Consider the following 12,256-nt stretch of genomic DNA (forward strand, 5'->3'; position numbering starts at 1 on the left):
CCCCCCCCCTCTCTCTCTCTCTCTCTCTCTCTCTCTCTCTCTCTCTCTCTCTCACACACACACACACACACACACACACACACACACACGCGCGCGGACAGACGGACAGAAAATCAGCCACTCCGTTTTTTTCCTCTTTCTCTAGATTTCAGTGTGCTTCTCTCATTTTCTTTCTCTCGCTCTGACATTTTATCTCTGCCTCCCACCTATCCTTTCCTCTCACAAGCAGAATTCTTAAATTATCTTGAAGCACTTACATGGAATGGCCACGAACCTTCACGTCCTCATCAACATAAGTCTGTCAGGAAGTGCGTGTCACCGCCCCATCCACTTGCTCGAAAAGCGCCTCTTGCGGCAGGCTGAAGAAAGACTGCAACCTCGGGCCGCTAGGCAACAGAGAGCCGCCAACTTACCTGAAACAGATAAAATAGGAGGAGGCGTCAGATAGGCTGCGGTCGGCACCTGCGCGGCGCGCCAGCGGGCGGTCCCCGATTTCCGCCACAGTTCGCGCGCGCGCAAATTAGCGCGACGGCCTCCCGTAATTAGATAGCGAACGCAATCAAATATAGAGACACGCGTCCGCGGGCACAGCCGAACGGGGAAAAAAAAGAGACGCCGCGCCGCGCTGCACCGCAACGAAATAACTGTAAATAGTGGCGCCCGGTGCCCAGCGCGCTAGGGGCAAATTAAACGAATGCGTGCCAGCTAGGGCACTGTGCAAACGAAAAACTGTGCCAGCCGACCGAAAACAAATACGCGCCACTGTAGAATATTATATCACTCTCCGAGGCTCCTCGATTTTTTTTCCTCCTCTCTCCTCAAAGCCACCGCCATAACGCGCCCAACATTCGTGTTCGCAGCCGAAATAAAAACTGTCGAAAACAGTCTCAATGGCCGTCCGTGTTCAATTTGCTTCTCGCCGGTGTTTGCGTAGTTCACTGCACGTATTATATCAAAATTAAGATTCGTTTTTATGCCCTAAAAATTCGTTTGTTACAGGACTGCAGCATGCTCTGTAATAAATTGTTATTGTCTCTAAGGAAATGAAGAGCATTGTCATCGGTACAGACGACCTATGTTCGAAAATTGAAAGGTGAGTCTTTCCCTCTGCAACGAACCGAAGGCCCCATTGGAAATTATTTACGTAGAAAATTACTTCTAGATTAGATCCTGAACCAGAGTCCTCGACTTTTGCCTAGAACAATATTATTTTCATCATTTTCTCGATTATTTTGATGAGAATTTTATATCTGGATCAGCAGCTACCTTTTTTAACCTGTGGCCAGTGATGGCATCAGGTAAGAGCTTGGTTGATTACAACAATGAGCGCTACCGAATGGGGCTACAACTTCGAAACTCGTTACAATTAATGAACTCTAAATATATAAAATAAAATACCAAAGAATCTGAAAAATGATTACAGAAAAATCGAGATAGTTTCCCAATTCAAATTTAAGTGAAGGCATTTAGGAAATTGGCCTGGAAAACTTTGGTTTCAATTTTGTGATAACGAATTTTGTTATCACTTTCAGGATAACAAAAGGCACATGCAACAAGAAGTTGTCTCAAAATATACAAAACTGAGACACTACAACAGTCATCAAACTACAGGTCTTTATGGACTGAAACACCCATTTTAAACTGAAGGTGAGGGACACTGAAGAAATACAAAACAGAAAATGAAAAGAAACAGAAAAATTTTATATCATTGTTATACTTGTGAAGGAACATACAGATTAAGGCCAAAACAAATTGAAAAGTATGTCAATATTATGCAGATATGAAAAAAATACCAAGCTAAAATCTTATGGACACATTAGAAGAATAGAACCAACCCAGTTAACTAGACAGTGCACATTCTGAAAGAAAGAAAGTAATATGGACACAAAGGAAAGCTGCAACAAAGTATATAGCTAAGTGTATGTGTGTGTCCTCCAGCAGCACCTCCTGATCCATTGGATCAGTAGCAACCAAATCTGGTACATATATTGTTTGGTATGTGACAATCACGACTATGACAGAACATCCTAGCTCCCATAGGAGCAGACATCAAGGGAAAAAAAAAAGAAGTCTTTTTACCCCTACCATGTAGGCTGCCCTGCATAACAAGACATGCTACATGGATAATTTTGGCATACCTTGCAGGGGCTACATGTGCAGGTGAATACAGCTGAGCAGAAGGGAGCGGGCCAGGAGATGGATAGTGAGAAAGTGACCATCATGATGTGAACAGGGGAATGGGAGAAGAGGAGATGGACAGGCAGAGAGGGGAAGGAGAAGGAGATGGAGGAGGCAGGTACAAGATATAGATGCGTAGCATGTAGAGGGGTAGCTGGCAGGTGGAAATGAAAGAATGGAGAGGAAAAAGGCAGAGAAGGAAAAGATGATATTGATAGACAAAGGGGAGAGGAAGATACAGTCAAAGAGAGTCTACAGAGGAGATAGACAACGAGAGGGGGAGGATGGGTGAGAAACAAAACCAGTGGGAAGGAGGAAATGGACAAATAGAGTTAAGAGGATGAGTGGGACAGGGAGAGGGAGGGAGGAAAAGGTGGACACAAAAGGGGTGGGCAGGGGGGATAAGAGGAGACATGTGTATTATACGTGTAGAATGCATACATGAGCGTAGTCACGGAAAAAAGACCAGTATAAGACAACATATCACACAATATGTAAAAGATAAGAGTTATGTTACCACCGATACCATAAAGGAAACACATTTTGTGTAGTACGATATCCGTGAATATACTGCTGTAAGTTATTTGTAATTTTTTTCAACGTATTTTACCACAGGAGTAGATCAGGAATATCGAGCGCAACTATATCTCTTGACTCCTAATGTAGTTGGCTGGACCAATGCTGTTGCATTATGTGTGGACATAATGCAAATGTTATCGATAATTAGCAATGAATCCTTCGGAAGTGCGTTCTATAGTAATATTAAAGTCATGAGTTTTTGACCTAGGTTTAGTAAGTCTTTCGAGCAAATATCAAATACGCGGAAGATAACTAGATATTCTGACCACTGATTCGAAGGAGATCCATACAATGAAGCAGCTCGGAAAACAGCTCTTCAATAGGTAAGTGCAGAGCTGTGTATAGGAGAAAACGAACAGTTGTACCAGAATAACGCAGAGCAAAACACTGCAAGATTTTGTCCCTGCAATATCGAATCGGCATAGTTGATTGCTGTACATACCATCAGACCACGAGCACACTACTGGAACGTTCTGCATCCAAAGGAGCCAGTTGTTAGACTCGATAGCAAACTGCTACTCTTTCGGAGAATCAAACATATAGTTACATTCCGATACCCGATTTTCCTTTGACCAATGTTTAAAAATGGACGGAAACCAATTTTCCGTCAACGGCGAGGTCGATAGAGATGGAACAAAAGCTTGTACTGGTAACAATGAGAACAGTAATCTACTCGCACTTTAGGAAGGAATCATAGGGGAATATGGATTAACAAATTAGAATCCCTAGAATTACACAATAAACTAACTTTAAGAACAACACACACACCCATGCCGAGGGAGGACTCGAACCCCCGGTGGGAGGGGCCGCGCAGTCCGTGTCATGGCAACTAAAAAAAAAAAAATAACGTTGTTGAACGGTGATTACCTCTGCTTTCGAATATTAAGTGCAGTGTTTTAGCCACTGCCCATTGCGCCACTTCGTTGGGTTAGCAATGTGTGATTTGTTGCTGATCGCACGTACAGAAGAATTAATCGTTAAAACAAATACGACGAGTTGAGACTGGTAATGAGAGTTATGTTGATGTTTACGAACCTTGTTGTTGTTCAGTTTATAATCAATATGTGACAAACCACTGCGCGTTCTATCAATGACTAGACGTGTTAAATAGTGCAGAGAAACTGAACTACTTATATCAGCTTCGAAGCAAATGTTAGAAACAAACCTCGAGCTCTCCTGGATCTCCATCAGTTGATCAACACCGCAGTTAAGTGATTTAATCGAGGTGGCTACAGTATCAGAAACATAATTTTCATTTCCGCGCTACAGTACTGGGCAGCTTTACTCTGCTCTACACTGGACGCTACACTCGCTACAGGGTGAGTCAGAACATTAACGCTGATCACATGTTTCGACCTTCTGTGAGAAACGCAGAGAAGTATACTTACTCTTATTTCTCTTTTACTGTGGCGAAAATGTAATGGATGATTAAGACTGCAATACGTCACATAACGTTATTGACACAAATGTTTTTATTCCTTATATCGGCATAACACCAATCGTTTCAGACTAGCGTTGTTGATACAATACCGATATATCAATATTATTTCCAAAAAGTTTCTGTAAATATCGGTGATATTTTTCTCCCGATATATCGATACCAAAATGGCAACATCGAATGTCGATATTTTTATTTTATATCATACTTCTTCGCAATATTCGGTAAATATTTGAAATTGTGTTATAAAATTGTTTTTTACTTGCACTGTGTGAAGGAATCTTATCACTTTTTGAGCTTTCATCACGTCCGTGTGAAGATTTGTGTATGTGGCACAAAAGAAGAAGTCCGATTACAATGGTGGTGGCGATGTGAATCGAATAACAAGATTTCCGATATGAAGAAACAGCATTCCAGTTGCGTTAAAATACAACTTTTAACGGGACTAGTGTGCTATTTCTTCAGTTCGACATCCTTCAAAAACAACTGGTGAAAATGATGAACAAAAATCTAAATGAGAAGATTGGTCTTTGCTGCGGGCAGGGAAATGCTGACGCAATCGGCGCTCAGCTCTGCCAACAGAAACTGCAGCGTTTAGCTTCAACACGCAATTTTGACGCTACAACAGCTTGGTCGCTGGCGCTGGCAGAAAAAAAAAGCACAGAGAAGACGACATGATGTGTTGCAGACAAATCCGATATGCGACGAAGCCCTTCGGGCACTTTCTATTCTGCCATTTAATGCAGTTACTATTGTCAGCAAAGTTCCAAGATGCTACTCCTGGCGGGTGTAAAATGAATGTTCGTAACGGAAAATAATAAACACTAAAATCAAGATTTGGCCCTATTTTATCCCCTTAAGCAGATCTTAGGATCTCTTAATTCTATAAATTACAGTCTAAACATAAGTGAATGATGAAGGCAACTAATCCTACTAAATGATAAACGTTGTTTCTGCTTATATATTTATTGTAGATTTTAAAAAAAAACTTTATATTACAAAGTTTAAATTTCGTAAGTAAAATTACTAATCAATTGCCCAACTCTGCCCCTTATTATGACTGCGCGATCTAATATCAATAACGCGAAACGGCTGACATCATCTACGTACCAAACAGTAGAAGATACTACTTTCCAAGATGATCTATGGTTGTGTGGAACCTCAGTGGAAATACACTAACGCGATCACAGCTGTTTAGCTTTATAGTCCTAATAAGCCCCAGCAAATTGTGATATCACCGTATGTACTGCGTCTGGTGGGTCGGCATGCTGGTTCTCGTACACGTCTGCGTCGATGAAAGAACTCCAGCCACAAAATAAAAACTCTTTCAAACACTAGGACGGCAGAAGGTGGTCCTCTGACTAATATACTCTAATACTGTCTTCTCCTGTGTTCTACAGACGAGAAACGCGAACTCCCAGCTACAAGGACGGAGTTCAGATAACGTCTCAACGTAAGTATAGGCAGAGGAAGTGCTCTCAATTACCTGAACGCTACGTACTCAACGACGACCTTGCTCGATCGTTGTCGTGACTCAGGCTACGTCTTTAGACAGTGATACGAGCGCTGAGCCGGCGCGGCTTCTAGGTTGAGTCCCGCGCTCTGGCTGGGCTGCAACGGTTGTGGAAAGTCAACGCGCCGTGCTCGTACTGGCGGTTGTGAAGAGCTGATATAAAGCCCCTTTTACGAGATCGTTTTTCTCGTCTCAACCGCCTACGCGAGACAAATGAGTCTACTGGAGCGCCCCTTGCGTTTTATTCGTGTACTCAATCTCGTCTGCCTCGAGTGCTCATTTTCGTTTACACGTCAGTGACAGAACTGCGTGAATTGTGAGAGCGCTCTGCTGCTCAGTTTGGCACCCCAACGCTGAAAGTGAGGTTATGAGGACCTATGCTTTTAAAGAAAAAATCGTAATATATTAACAAACAGGCAATGATAAAAGATGCTGCCTCTGGATCACGGGATCTCGGTTTAGATTACCAGCCGTGTTGGAGATTTTTCTCTACCCGGGGACTGCGTGTTTGTATTGTCATCATTTAATCTCCATCATCATCGTTCATGACAGCGGCTAGAATGGACTGTGAAAAAAAAAATTGAACTGTGTAAACCTTGGGACTTGTACGGGCGCTGATGACCGCGTAGATGAGCGCCCCACAAACCAAACATCATTAGTTACTACAAAGTACATCAATGACCAAAGCCGAATTCATTGTGTAAATTTTTGTCAACGAAAAAAAAAAATACAAAAAAAGTTCAAATCGCTCTGAGCGCTATGGGACTTAACTTCTTAGATCATCAGTCCCCTAGAACTTAGAACTACTTAAACCTAACTAACCTAAAGACATCACACACATCCATGCCCGAGGCAGGATTCGAACCTGCGACCGTAGCAGTCACGCGGTTCCGGACTGAAGCGCCTAGAACCGCTCGGCCACCATGACTGCCAGCGGCCGTGGGTCCACGGGTAAAAAGAGCCACAATACATGGCACACATCAGAGGTTCTTTCGCCAGAGACCTGTTTCGACACCATCTAGCGTGTGTTAAACGAGGTTATTCGTGATGCATTGAAGACAATGTTATAACATCAAGACACAGTCGAAAACATCTTGATTTGCTTTTGTTTGGTGCATTTAATAGAATTGTCTTTTTCTTAACGGCATTGTTGTTTCTATGGCGTCAGTGAGGTGTTGGTGTCAATGGTTTCACGACTTGGTTCTGGTCATTCGCTATAGTTCCAGAAAGAGATTCTCACTCTGCAGCGGAGTGCGCGCTGATGTGAAACTTGCTGGCAGATTAAAACTGTATACCGGACCGAGACTCGAACTCGGGACCTTTGCCTTTCGCGGACAAGTGCTCTACCATCTGAGCTACCCAAGCACGACTCACGCCCCGTCCTCATAGCTTTACTTCTTTGTCATTCGTTATGGTTGTTTGAGATGTCTGTTTCGCCTCCCAGAATAAGATTGAAACTTTTTTCATTTGTAATGTTCCGACGTACATTTAATCTGCAGTTCAAGATTCGTTAAATTTCACTAATTCTTTTATATTTGTATTTTGCATTCGTACTCATTAATCAAAAAACATTTTTAATAATTCCAAAAGTTATCTTTGTGGTTGGCCCACGGCACGTATTAGGTCGAAGAAAGAAATACACTCCTGGAAATGGAAAAAAGAACACATTGACACCGGTGTGTCAGACCCACCATACTTGCTCCGGACACTGCGAGAGGGCTGTACAAGCAATGATCACACGCACGGCACAGCGGACACACCAGAAACCGCGGTGTTGGCCGTCGAATGGCGCTAGCTGCGCAGCATTTGTGCACCGCCGCCGTCAGTGTCAGCCAGTTTGCCGTGGCATACGGAGCTCCATCGCAGTCTTTAACACTGGTAGCATGCCGCGACAGCGTGGACGTGAACCGTATGTGCAGTTGACGGACTTTGAGCGAGGGCGTATAGTGGGCATGCGGGAGGCCGGGTGGACGTACCGCCGAATTGCTCAACACGTGGGGCGTGAGGTCTCCACAGTACATCGATGTTGTCGCCAGTGGTCGGCGGAAGGTGCACGTGCCCGTCGACCTGGGACCGGACCGCAGCGACGCACGGATGCACGCCAAGACCGTAGGATCCTACGCAGTGCCGTAGGGGACCGCACCGCCACTTCCCAGCAAATTAGGGACACTGTTGCTCCTGGGGTATCGGCGAGGACCATTCGCAACCGTCTCCGTGAAGCTGGGCTACGGTCCCGCACACCGTTAGGCCGTCTTCCGCTCACGCCCCAACATCGTGCAGCCCGCCTCCAGTGGTGTCGCGACAGGCGTGAATGGAGGGACGAATGGAGACGTGTCGTCTTCAGCGATGAGAGTCGCTTCTGCCTTGGTGCCAATGATGGTCGTATGCGTGTTTGGCGCTGTGCAGGTGAGCGCCACAATCAGGACTGCATACGACCGAGGCACACAGGGCCAACACCCGGCATCATGGTGTGGGGAGCGATCTCCTACACTGGCCGTACACCACTGGTGATCGTCGAGGGGACACTGAATAGTGCACGGTACATCCAAACCGTCATCGAACCCATCGTTCTACCATTCCTAGACCGGCAAGGGAACTTGCTGTTCCAACAGGACAATGCACGTCCGCATGTATCCCGTGCCACCCAACGTGCTCTAGAAGGTGTAAGTCAACTACCCTGGCCAGCAAGATCTCCGGATCTGTCCCCCATTGAGCATGTTTGGGACTGGATGAAGCGTCGTCTCACGCGGTCTGCACGTCCAGCACGAACGCTGGTCCAACTGAGGCGCCAGGTGGAAATGGCATGGCAAGCCGTTCCACAGGACTACATCCAGCATCTCTACGATCGTCTCCATGGGAGAATAGCAGCCCGCATTGCTGCGAAAGGTGGATATACACTGTACTAGTGCCGACATTGTGCATGCTCTGTTGCCTGTGTCTATGTGCCTGTGGTTCTGTCAGTGTGATCATGTGATGTATCTGACCCCAGGAATGTGTCAATAAAGTTTCCCCTTCCTGGGACAACGAATTCACGGTGTTCTTATTTCAATTTCCAGGAGTGTATTATATGCGGCGATTCAGCTGCCCTGCCTACGGCTTTCATGCAACCTGCAGTGCCTTCAAATAATGGCTCTGAGCACTATGGGACTTAACATCTATGGTCATCAGTCCCCTAGAACTTAGAACTACTTAAAGCTAACTAACCTAAGGACAGCACACAACACCCAGTCATCACGAGGCAGAGAAAATCCCTGACCCCGCCGGGAATCGAACCCGGGAACCCGGGCGTGGGAAGCGAGAACGCTACCGCACGACCACGAGCTGCGGACCCCTTCAAATAACATGCGCACGATTTTAACATTCTCTCGTTCACTACGCACAGACTATTAGTCGTGAAGAAAATACGAACAGGATCTTTTTGTAGGAAATATAATGTAGTTAAATCGCTGGAGGCCACGGTTTTGGACTTCCTGAACGAAAATGATGATCACTCTTGTGCGTTTTTCTTGACTAATTTGAAAACTACAGCCTCTAGCGAAAATGTATTCCATAACAAAATTTAACCAAATTAAATTTTCTACAAAAAGATCCTGTTAATTTTTCGTGTAGTACTAATAGTTTGCGAGTAGCGAGAGAGAGAATACGTACACCGTGCAAGTGATATTTAAAGGCACTGTGGGTTGCTTAAAACCGATAGGTAAGGGCCACTGAATCACCTTACATATATTTATTCATTCAGGCTTTTGCTGCAGTTCACACTCTACAAGTGTTATAAACATGGTCACAAACAGATGACATACAAAACTTACCAACGGCACAACACTTGAGCGGGTCCCAAAAAGACGTTCTAGGATGCAATATTGTAAAATACATCGTACCATTTGAGACGTAAAGCAAGCAACTGCTAATACACATGATCACTTGAAAATGGCCAAAATAGGCGAAATGAGCTCGTCGTGATGTAAATATAACGAATTAATAAAGTGTCATTTGTAGCCAATCCCTAAATTTTTAATAACGTTTTGGTATACATGTAATTAAGAGTTCAGGATTTGTAATGTTTTAATAACTGTCTTCACTACGGCAATTTAAATTTTTTCTTAAAAATTTAATTATGAAGTTTTAAAGTTTTACATTGTGTAATTACCAACTCAGTTGTTAACTTTCATTAGGTCAAAGCAAATTCTTTACGATACTGTTGTACTTCTGTCCAGCAATTTCTGCTGATTATAAATGTTAATGTTATTTGAATGTTATATGCAGAAGTTTCAAAACTAGCAGGCTTCAGTCCCACTGCTCTCTACCATTTGACAAGTGATACTGATGTTTCGATTATACAGTATTCACCAGTATAAAGGCAGCCACCGTACGTGTCGTATTCTTAGCATTCCCGCACGAAGTGAGTAACCAGCTGTCTGTGGCGACCACCTGCCGCGGAGTGAAGCCCCGTATCGACTGAGCGTGGCTTCCACGTACCAAGATGGACAGGTCTACTGCGCTGCAGCAATCAATCAATACCCAGCTTAATTGTAACTCTCCGCTGAGGTAAACTTGACTTAAATGATGTCTTTTACTTTGAAAAAAGTACCGCGGCGCTCACGATGTCACAGAAACGAGCACCATCAGTAGTCCACACTAAGGCCGTAGACACTCGGACCTTGATGTTGGACGTCAACGTGCTGCTGAACCCTCAGAAACGATGCGGCATATGCGTACGGTTTGTTTGTCCCGACGACGTATACGAGAAAGTAGCGGAAGTTGGCTGTATCTAGGTCGCCGATATACTATTTACGAAATGAACAAGCGTAAAATCCCTATGTCAGTTCTATTAAAACGCACGTTTCCTCCCTTGTCGATATACTAGTCATGCTGTTCTGTCTGTAGTACACATAAACAAAAACTCCAACACCGTGAACATATTATAAAGCAAGAAAGGAAAGTATAGTACAATGTCCAGTCAACAAGGAAATCGGCTTATGAGAGTTACATCACAAACAATGCCATACCAATTTACAGTATTTCTGCACATAATATAAAAATTATTTCATTATTCTTACTTAGTAGGAGCCTGAAGCTATTCTCACTTGATCACTGTTTCTATACAATAGCAGAATCTTTACAACATATGAAACACTAAACTTAAAATAAGAAAGTGTAAAACATCTTACCCCAAGTAGTGCAAGCTGTTTTATAGATCAAGACATTCCAACAAACGGACTCACCAGAAAGAGAGCATTTATATTTATATAAGACTGAATATTACAGAATATGCTTTTGTTAAGTTAATAAAGTATCAGACCCTATTAAAAACGTTTGTTGTTGTTGTGGTCTTCAATCCAGAGACTGGTTTGATGCGGCTCTCCATCCTACTCTATCCTGTGCAAGCTTCATCAGCTCCGAATAACTATTACAACCTACATCCTTCTGAATCTCCTTAGTGTATTCATGTCTTTGTCTCCCTCTACGATTTTTACCCTTCACGCTTCCCTCCAACACCAAATTGATGATCCCTTGATGCCTCAGAACGTGACCTACCAAACAGTCCCTTCTTCTAATCAAGTTGTGCCACAAATTCCTCTTCTCCCCAATTCTATTTAGTACCCCCTCATTAGTTACGTGATCTACCCATCTAACCTTCAGCATTCTTCTGTAGCACCACATTTCGATTGCTTCTGTTTTCTTCTCTACACTGTTTGTCGCCCATATTTCAGTTCCATACATGGCTACACTCCATACAAATAATTTTAGAATAGACTTCCTGATACTTAAATCTATACTCGATGTTAACAAATTTCTCTTCTTCAGAAACGCTTTCCTTGCCATGGTTAGGCTTTATTTTATATCCTCTCTACTTCAACCATAATGTTATTTTGCTCCCCAAATAGCAAAACTCATCTACTACTTTAAGTGTCTCATTTCCTAATCTAATTCCCTCAGCATCACCTGAGTTAATTCGACTACATTTCATTATCCTCGTTTTGCTTCTGTTGATGTTCATCTTATATCCTCCTTTTAAGACACTGTCCATTCCATTCAACTGCTCTTCCAGGTCCTCTGCTGTCTGACAGAATTACAATGCCGTCGGCAAACCTAAAAGTATTTAGCAAAGTATTTAGCTCTGATGGTAGAGCACTTGCCGGCGAAAGGCAAAGGTCCAGAGTTCGAGTCTCGGTCGGGCACACAGTTTTAATCTGCCAGGAAGTTTCAAGTTTCAAAGTATTTATTTCTTCTTCATGGATTTTAATTCCTACTCCAAATTTTTCTTTCGTTTCATTTCCTGCTTGCTCAGTATACAGATTGAATAACTTCTGGGATAGGTTACAACGCTGTCTCATTCCCTTGAATAAAAAGATATTTTGATCCAATGAGACACGAATCAGGAATACATCAACTATTAACTTACAATTCTATGGCACCATATCGGTTGAATCGTAGAAGACTGGAAAACCGTGACCTGGCCAGATGAGTCCCGATTTCGGCTGGTAAGAGGCTGATGGTAGGGATCGAGTGTGGCGCAGATCCCACGTAGTTAACAAGGCACTGTGCAA

General features: G+C 43.5%; 1 long non-coding RNA gene across 1 annotated transcript in view; it reads right to left on the reverse strand.

The window, feature by feature from the left end:
* Positions 1-320: 320 nt before the first annotated feature.
* The window catches only part of LOC126259592 (uncharacterized), a 616,409-nt gene continuing 604,473 nt past the window's right edge, over positions 321-12,256 (reverse strand). The window contains exon 5 of the long non-coding RNA XR_007546537.1: positions 321-413. This is a non-coding gene — a long non-coding RNA (uncharacterized LOC126259592). The remainder of the gene's footprint in view (positions 414-12,256) is intronic.

The sequence above is a fragment of the Schistocerca nitens genome, chromosome 1 (assembly GCF_023898315.1).
Source record: "Schistocerca nitens isolate TAMUIC-IGC-003100 chromosome 1, iqSchNite1.1, whole genome shotgun sequence".
Lineage (NCBI taxonomy): Eukaryota > Metazoa > Arthropoda > Insecta > Orthoptera > Acrididae > Schistocerca > Schistocerca nitens.